The sequence below is a fragment of the Myotis yumanensis genome, unplaced genomic scaffold (assembly GCF_028538775.1).
Source record: "Myotis yumanensis isolate MYYU_CA2020_CCGP unplaced genomic scaffold, mMyoYum1.0.hap1 SCAF_17, whole genome shotgun sequence".
Lineage (NCBI taxonomy): Eukaryota > Metazoa > Chordata > Mammalia > Chiroptera > Vespertilionidae > Myotis > Myotis yumanensis.
This window is the reverse complement of record NW_027223768.1, coordinates 5,648,627-5,658,176: the sequence shown is the minus strand read 5'-3', so window position 1 is coordinate 5,658,176 and position 9,550 is coordinate 5,648,627.

Here is a 9,550-nt window from a genome sequence, read left to right as displayed (position 1 = left end):
TCTGGGTGAAGGGCTTTGGAGCGAGAGATAATATGGGTTATAAGCCCATTTGATAGTTTTGCGAGCTGTGTGACTTTGAGCAAGTTGCTCAACCTCTCTGTGCCTCGGTTTCCTCGTTTGATAGAAAGCACCTACCCGGATGCAAGGATTAAGTAGAATAATGGACAAGGAAGTAGCTGGCACGCAATGAGCTCTCCATAAATAGAAGCTGCTGGTTTAGTGACCACTCTGAGTGGCCACAAAAAAAAAAAACAGGGTGCGATACTGTTGCATTTCTTTGATTTTGTTGATTTTAATTAAAACCATCCACAGCCAATCGACTCTACCTGGCAAAAGTCGATACCGTCCTCTCGAAGCTGCCTCTCCCTGTGAATGGCTCAAGAGCCCCCCGTCTCACGTGCCCTCAAGGAGGGAAGTAGAGGCCCAGCTTGTGCCCAGAGCCAGGAGAACTGTCCCCACATAGCCAGAACGAGGAAGCTGGTCCTGGGCCACCTGGAGCCCTCGAGGCCAGGTCCAGCGGGATGTCCCCCTGTGGCTCCCAGGGTGACCACCGCCCACAGGGCTGCTCATGCCCATACACGCCGTTCCCGGTGCGGAGGCCTTTGCTCCCCCGGGTCCACGCTTCTGCTTTCCAAACCCGAAGCCACCAACAACCTCATTGTTCCTGTGTCTGAAAGTCCCCAGGAAGCCGCACACCTCTGCCGCCCCAGCTCCCGCCCTCGACGGTCCGCCTCAGTGCCGATTCGCCTGCCCACAGACCCCGAGTGCCTCCACGCGGACCAGAGCGGGGAGGTCCCCGGTGGGCTCCTGCGCAGTCCCTCTCGTCAACCAGGCGGAGGGAGGGGGCAGAGCTGAGGCCAGGGCCGCAGTGGAGGCTGCTCCTGGGCTCTGGGAGTACCAGCTGTGATCGTCTGGAATGGGGACGAGAAGGCTGCTTGGCGTTGAGGTCCCCCAGTGTCTGGCTCAGAGCCTGAGCCCCACCAACAGGACCCCATGGCTCAGGGAATGCTTGTTGACTGACTGACTGACTGAATGAATGAATGCAAAATGATCTACCTGAAGAGGGAGGGGATCAAGCAGAGATGCTGGGCTGCACAGGGGAGGCGAAATGGACCAGGGACCGGGGACCAGGGCAGTGGATGTGGGTGGGTCTGCGGGAGGAGTGGGCAGCCTGTGGGAGCAGAGGGGGCATTTCTATGGTGGCCTGAGAGCGAGGGGCACTCAGGGTGGTGCTGGGGAGGCACCTCTGGGTGGGCCCTGGGGATCGCGGGATCCCGGGAGCACAGTGGGCTGGGAGCATGATGGCAGGACCTGGTGGAGGTGGCGGCCGACAGGGGAGGGAGCCGCTCCAGGGGGTCCAGAGACAACTATCAAAACCGTAACTTCCCTCTTGAGGGGACCCGGGTGTAGTTCAACAGCAGCACCGGGTGTCCAGAGCCCAGGTTGCCAGAGAGAGCCCCCCGCCCTGCCCAGAGCTGCTCCTCCATTCTCGGGGCCCAGCGTGTGACAAGGCCCCCCCCCCCACCACCTGCGCCTCGCTCATGCACCACGCCGCCAGGATGGGCCTCGAGCAGCTGTTTGTGGGGATTCGAGGGAGGATCTACACCAGGGGTCCTCAAACTACGGCCCACGGGCCACATGCAAATACAAATATTGTATTTGTTCCCGTTTTGTTTTTTTACTTCAAAATAAGATATGTGCAGTGTGCATAGGAATTTGTTCATAGTTGTTTTTTTTTAAACTATAGTCCGGCCTCCAACGGTCTGAGGGACAGTGAACTGGCCCCCTGTTTAAAAAGTTTGAGGACCCCTGGTGTACACACGCAGCACAGCGGCCGGCCGGCTCACGGGACAGGGGGCCCGCTCGACGTGCACGGAGCCAGGTGAGGGTGCCAGAGACCCCTCCCCCCTGTGCCTTCCAAGAACCTACGGGCCCCTCGCCCTCCTGCAGCCCGGAGCCCGGGAGGTTTCTCGCCGTAGCAGGGAAATTGCTGGCTGGAGGTGTGGGCAGCCACAGTGGCCGTCCTGCTGCAGGACGGATGCGGCTTTGCTGACAGAGAGTCTGCGGCCTGGACATGCCAGCGGTGCAGGTCTGAGGTCAGCCGTGGGGAGCCGGCCCACCGCGGCCAGCCCCCCCCCCCCGCCCCCCCCCCCCGCCCAGGCATCTGCTTCCAATCAGATGCCCTGGGCCGGGGGTGGGGAAGTGGGGGGTGGGGGACTGAGACCTCCTCCCAGGCCCCGTTTCTCAGCACAGCATGGACACCCAGCAAAGAGGCGAGGAGAAGCCCCAGGGACCAGGCCGACGAGAAAGGCTGGAAATAGCGGCTTACGGTTTGGGTAGTTAGGTTCCTGCCACGGTGCCTTTCCCAAGGCCATGCCTGACCCAGCCCAGTCAGTCCCCCCGGCGCCCCAAGCTGTTCCCCCTCCAGGGCCCTGTGCCAGCTCACACCCCCCTCCCCTGCCCTCTGCACAGCTCACACCCGCCTTCAGCTGAAATCCCTTTCCTTGCGATACCTCCCCGGGCCCACAGCTGGTCCCCGTTCGACAACCGTGGGGAGCGAGGAGCCTGGGCTTCTGCACGGGGCGGGGCAAAAGCAGGTGCACAGTGGTGAGTAAGCAAAGCAGTTTATTCACCTGCTGCGGCTTTGTCCGGAAGGAAGGACATCCGGGAGGACATCTGGTCTAATTAGCATGTTATGCTTTTATTATTATAGATTAATTATGGTATTCTTTTCCATACGAACGGCTGTAAACCTACTTCTGCCCACCCTGTATGTATCTAGGTCTAGTTCTCAAATTACCCGTTTTCATTTGTCCCCTGAACCTTGCACAGAAGGACCTCGGCCCTGGTGCCCGCCCCCTCCTGCTGATGCCCTTCCTGTTCGCTGTGGGCTCAGGGGGAGCCTCCTGCTGCCCGTCCCAGGCAGAGCGAGCAGCCCTCTGCGCCCCCAGAGCTGAGTGCCCACCGCTGCCCACGCCGCCCCTGCTCTCCGCTTGCCCCTCCAGCGGCGGCTCAGGGTCGTGGGAATCACGCCTTGTTCCCCTCGCGCCCTGGGGCCCGCAGGCCTGCCTGGCCCTGGAGCGCAGTGTGCTGGGCTGAGCTCGGGACGTTCCTTGAGGAAATGAACTGAACAGAAGCCCTCGATTCCATGGGTGGCAGAGGCATTGAAATATCCCCAAACCACACCGAGCAACTTGAGGAGCCTTGGGTCTGTGGCCTTATCAAGGGCTACGTTTGGCCACATCTACCCCCAGCATGCAGTGCAGCTCTAGGACAGACCTGCCTGGTCGGGCCAGCGCTAGGAAAACAAGAAAATGGGACAGATGTTGTTTTTGGAGACTCTCTCCACGCGCGCACACACACACACACACACACATGCACACGCACGAACACACACGTCGACATTAGCCGCACACACATCGACATTAGCCGCACACAAATACACACCCACACAGGCACACACAAATGCACACACACACACAGCCACACCAGCTGTGCCCGCACCCTCACAGCAGCCGGGGAGGGTGGGGTCCTGCCAGGCCCCACTGGCAGCAGTGGGTACCCCTCCCTCTGCAGAGCCAGCCCCCACGTGGCAGGCCCAGGTTCCCTTCTCGTCTGCCCGGCTCTGGCTCTGAAGCTGCCACAATGCGGTGTCACCAGCGGCTGGGACAGGCGTGACGAGGGCCGGGACGGAGGAAACAGAAGCTAATGCAGCCACTGAGCCCCGCTGTGCCTGGGAGTGCCCTTCAAGCTCACTGTCATGGCTGATTTGTCTGTTTAGGGAGATAATCTCCCCGGAAACCAAAGTAAACCATCAGCAGGAGGGGTGGTGCTTCCTCACCGCCTCCTCAGAGATGCCACCGGGCCAGGGAGATAACGTTTCCGGAGAGAGCCAGGCGCTGCCTGTGTTACCTCCTGGCCCTGCTTTACAGGCCAGGCTCGGGCTTGTAGGTAAGTCACTTGTCTGGGAACGTTTCCAGGGCAGAACCCAGGTGGCTGGGCGCCTCTGGCCCTCAGCCTGGCTGTGCCCCCTCCCAGCCGGGCTCCACTCACCAGGCAGAGGACAGGGCAAGGCCTCAGGGCCTGGAGGGCTGGGGACACTGGTGGGGAGAGGCCAGAGGACTCCTCTCCCACCTCAGCCCAGGTGGGCATCCTGGGTTCCACAGAGGTGCCAGTCCCTCCCTCCACCCCTCGGCGCCTGCACAGCCCTGGGAATCGGGGCTCCAGGGTGTCAACTCGGAGCCCTTCTCAGCTTCCTCGCCTCTGCCCCTGCCGCTCTGCGTCCATGGCTACCCCATGAATCACCTTCGCACCCCCCAGGAATGTGGCGTCCCAGCAAAGTCCAACCAACCTTGCTGGAGGCTTCCCAGGTTTCTGCCTCCTTCCTGGGCCCTGGCCCCGCCCCCGCTGAGATCCCAGGCACCTCCCCCCCACACTCAGGAACCCAGAGGGACCGTGTCTCCAGCAGGTGGGCACCCAGAAGCCCCAAAACCAGCTCCCCCACACGGGGGCCTCCGCTCCCACCTGCTCCCAGCTGCACCTCCCATTTCTCCTCAGGACACAGGCCCACATTTGGGGTCCTGCTCCCCACTCCTCAATCTGGGGTTCTGCAAACCATCTCGTATCCCGCCCCAGGGCCCACACCCACCCTCAAGGGAACAGGGGTGGCTCTGGGGAGATTCCCCAAAGAACGTGAAGAGGCCAGAGGGGTCGCCCTCCTTGCCTCCACCCTGCCCTCCCCCTGCTCCTCCCAATCCCCAGGACCCGGTCAGGTCCTCCACCCACAGGAGGAGCCCACACCCCGAAGTGCCTGTAAACAAAGGGAGACGTATGCAAGCCGCTTGAAATGCTTCAGAAAACCTAGGACACCCCACGCCTAGCCATGCGGAGACTGCTGGGATACACAGAATTTCCAAGGGCTTTGCTTTTGGCTGGAATTACATCACCTCAATGCAGAAACGCGGGCCGTCTCACGCTGATAACATTCTGGGGGCCGTGCACCAGCAGCGGATGGAGAAAGAAGTAACAGCTGAGCAACCAGTAGTTAACAAAATCTTTCCACACCTGGAGTTTGTAGTGGAGGAAATAATAACACGGGTCTGGGGCGCTCATGTCCTTAAGATAGAAAGAGCTCCCACAAATGAATGAGAAAAAGATGAACAATAACCCTCCCCAAATGGTCCAAGGCCAAAAACATGGGATTCACACAAAATAAAAGGAGAAAAAAATACATTCAAATAGCCAACAAATATAAGAAGATCTGCTCAGCCTTGCTCTTAATGGAATTTTACATTTTTTTAATGAGATAACCCTTGAGGGTTAGTGTGAGAATGAAAAATGCTATAAATAAAACATACAGCATAATGTTTACCATGCGAGTGGTCACTAAAAAGCATATAGTTAACCAACCTGATTGTGGTCATGATTTCACAATATATACAGGCAAGGTGGGGCAAAAGTAGGTTTACAGTTGTGAGGAGGTGAAACACGGAGCTTATTCTTATATTATTTATTAACTAGAGGCCCTGTGCCCAAAATTCCTGCATGGCTAGGATGCCTAGGCCTAGCCGACAATCAGGGCTGATCGGGGCTTTCTGGCTGCCGGCTGAGGCCTTCCTTCCTTCCGTGCCACCCCCTGGTGGTCAGCGCACGTCATAATGAGCAATTGGTCTCCTGGTCAAACTCCCGTGGGGACAATTTGCATATTAGGCTTTTCTATATCTAGATTATTATATTATTTTCCATATGTATAACTGTAAACCTATTTTTACCACACCCTGTATATCAATTTCTGATGAGTTCCACCTTAAAATCACATAACATTACTTGTCAATTATTCCTCAAGGAGGCTGGGGGAAGCATATGTAACTATATGTGATCGGTAGTCTCTAAACTGGCCTCACCTCTGCACCTTTGCTCGGGCCAATTCCCCGTATGACACACCGGCCTTCCTCTGCATCTGGCAACATCTGACTATGTTGCAGGCCTAACTGCATGTCACCTCCTTGGTCAAAACTTCCGCAGGCCCGGCAAGCAGAAGTGTTCTCCCCTCCTCTGGGCGTCCGGGCACTCTGTTCCTGCCCTGCCAGCCCTTCCAGGAGCTGTTTGTCCTGTGCCCTGGGGCCCTGGGGGCCTGGGCCAGGATGCTGCCTTGGCTGGATGCTGCCTTCCCATCTTTGTGTCCCTGCCCCCAGCACAGAGGACGCTGGGTAAGTCTTGGTCAAATGCCTACAGTAGTGACTTCTCCTCATCCTGACAACCTGCCCTCAGCCCTGAGCACAGGGGTGGGACTTCTTTCTTGCTGGCACCATTCCTGGTTTGGTTTCGTTCCCAATCAGATACCTAGTGATGCTGGGGCTCCCTCCGCCGGGAGGGAGGGGCTGGGACACCAAGGGCAAAGGGGCACAGCTGGAGAGCTGACTCGGGTGGGGGTGTGTGCCCAGGAATGGAGGGGGTCTGTCCCTGGGCCTGTCCGATCAGGTCATCTGACCTGGGGCGTCAGTGGCCCACGCTGACCTTTTGAGGAAAGGAGCAGACCTGTCCCTCCCCCAGCTGTGCACAGCTGTCTGTTCCCTCTGGGCCTGGTGCTCCTCCCCACTCCCAGAAGGGCCTCTCCATCCCAGACCTGGGCTGAGGAAAACCTCGCGTGTCGGTCCTGCCCCCTGCTGGTCTCTGGGGGAATGGCAAGATAGGGAGGAAGTTCCAGGGCCCTGGTTCCAAAGTCCCTTTGCAAACTGATTTCCCATCACTCCCTCCCAAACGCCCGGCCCCAGGAAAAGCGGCTGTCATCTGCCCCTGAACACACTCCCCTGTGTGCCCTGACCTCCCACCTCAGCACAGGCCGTCCCTCTCCAGCAGCGCCCCCCTCTTCTCTCTGTTCCAGATCCAGTTCAAGTCTCACCTCTGGCTGCTGCACGGCCCCAGGCCCCTCGCCCCGCTGTCCTTCTCCTATAACGCTCCACCCTGCCCCCTGCACTCGTGCCCATCCTACTCCCATCGGTAACTAGACCAAAGGATGTCACATTGGAGCATGCACAAGCTCAAGGTAGCAAAAGGGCCTGTACACAGTCGGCGCCTAAGCAGTGTCGCGTGGGGAAGGCCACTAAGCCCAGCACCCCAGGCTTGCGTTCCTCCCACCAGCCCCAAGGGCCCTGGACGAGAAGGAACGTCTCAGTGTAATGTGCAGTCCCTGATCCACCTCCCAGCCCCTTGCCCCCCGGGGAACTGGGGGCCAGGCATCACCCGCTGTCAGGGAGACACAGGAAAGGGGTGAGGCCCAGACCTGCAGCCAACACGGAAGGGATTTGGGTCCAAGAGAGACCCACCCTCTACTCAGAGCAGGCTCTTGGGCCACTCCCTACCCTTCTTCTGTCCTAACCTCTGGTTCCTAGTAACCTTCATTCATTCATTTGCTCATTCATTCATTCACTCCTGTTCACCTATGAGATGCCAGGCGCTGGCTTGGCGATGGGTGTCACACAGGAAAGATAAAACCCTGTTCTCCGGTATCTCATTGTCGAGCGGAAAAGGAGGTTAATACCTTCACCAACGTCTCCCACTAAGGCCTCTGATGGAGGTACAGGAGGAGGTGTATCTTGGATCACAACCCTGGGCAACTGAGGGGTACAGGGGCCCAGGGCACCTTCTGGTGGAGGGCAGTGTAAGGAGAGATGAGGAGTGAGGAGGCCTTAGCCAGCAAGGACCAAGGACCAGGAGGCAGACACGGGCAAGGTCTGGAGTCAGGTGGGAGGGGTGTGAGCGGAGAGGAGGCAGAGGGGCAGAGCTAAGGTGTTTGATTGGTTTGGGTTTGTTTGTTTTTATTCTTTCTTAAAGCAATGGGAGCAACTGAGGCATTTGTAAGCGGGGGCAGGACGTGTGTAGCTCTGAATCTTGGAAAGATCTGTTGGCGGAGGTGGGGCAGGGCCGGGAAGACCTCACGGGGAGGTCTGGGAGGCTGTGGTGGGAGGAGAGGTGGGAGGGGGGATGTCTGAGTTAAGGCAGGAACAGCAGAGAAGGAGAGCCTTGAGCAGGGTGGAGATTTAAAGACACGGGACTCAGTGACCGGCGGTGGGGGTGGAGGTGCACCCCGGGCTGAGGTGGGGACACAGGAGCAGCAGGTGGGGGCCGGGGGAGAGCGGGCTCAGCTGGGAGCGTGCTGAGCTGGAAATGTCTGAGGGACGTCAGCCGAAGGTGACCGAGGGGTGGCCACCTAGCTGGGTCAGGGGTGCAGAGGCCAGGCCTGAGCGTCCGCGGGGACATCACCAGCTCCCAGTTCCCGGCTGAAGCCACAGGAGCGGAGGCACCCGCCAGGGCCCGTGGGTAAGGAAAGGAGGAAGGCTGAGTGGGAGGTCCTGTTCGTTTCGGGGTCCCACAGCAGATCGCTGAGGGGGCAGGGGCGCGAGAACAAACGGAGGCAGTGCGGTCAGTGGAAAGCCATTCACACCAGAGAATGGGGGTTCATACCCAAGCTTTTCCAGGCCATCCTCCTGCCTCTCCAAGCCTCAGCTCCCCATTCCCGAAGTGGCCCCTTAGTAACTACTGTGTAATGTCACTGAAAGGGAACCAGCCTCCGTTTCCCCTGTGTCTGAGGTCTCTCCCTGGGACTGTGATTCCCGCCTGGTCCTTGGTCTCCCACCTGCGATTCCCCTGCTTCCCAGCAGAGGGAGCCCGCACCTCTCCCCGGGGCCCGCGTTAAGTAGCAGCCGTGGTTGCCTCCACGTCGCAGAAGAGAGAACTATGGTCCCGAGAGCTTAATGTATTTTTGTTTATTTCACAGAATTAGAATCTTACAGTATCTACTATTCTGGTGCCTGCCTTTCCCACCTAATGCTACACATCACTGAGTAGCCTTTGCCCGTGGTGTTGAATGGCTGCAAGGTGGTCATCTTGAACTGGAGGCAGGAGCAGACCGGTGCGATGGAGGCGCTGGTCGAGCCAGGAGCCCTGCACAGCCCTGGCAGTCTGCGAGGCCAGGCCCAGCGAGGACCACTCCGGGCACTGTCCCTCGTGATGATGGGACAGACGGAGCGGAGCCCAGTTCAGGCCCCTCCCTTGGGAGCCCTGAGGGCACGCCCTCCCCGGAGGCTGCCCCTCCTGCGCAGCCTTCCTGCCTGACCCACGGCCCTCTCCAGCCCGCTTGCCGACGAGCCTGCTTGAATCACAGTCCAAGGTCCAGGCCTCCGGTCAAGGGCTCTCCAGGCCTCCCTGAGGGCCTTTCCTCTAGGGCTGTCTGGGCAAGGCGGGGTGGGGGGGTGCCGCTGGGTGAATCGTGGCCCCTGGGACCACCTATCACCCTGGATGAGGGGTGGGGTGCAGAATGGAGGGCAGGGAGGAGGAGGAGGAGGCACATGTTGGAGTCACCCGTGGGTCCAGGACTGGAGAGAGGCAAACCCAAAGTCACTGAGAAACATCTAGAATGGCATCCTGGTGCTGGCGATTAGAAAAGGCAGGAGAACCAAGGCCTCAGTGAGGGCTTCGGGGTTTGAGAGGTCAGGAGACGGGGTCAGAGCGAGCTAGGCAGGTGGGGGTCAGTCTGAAATTCCAGCCCGGG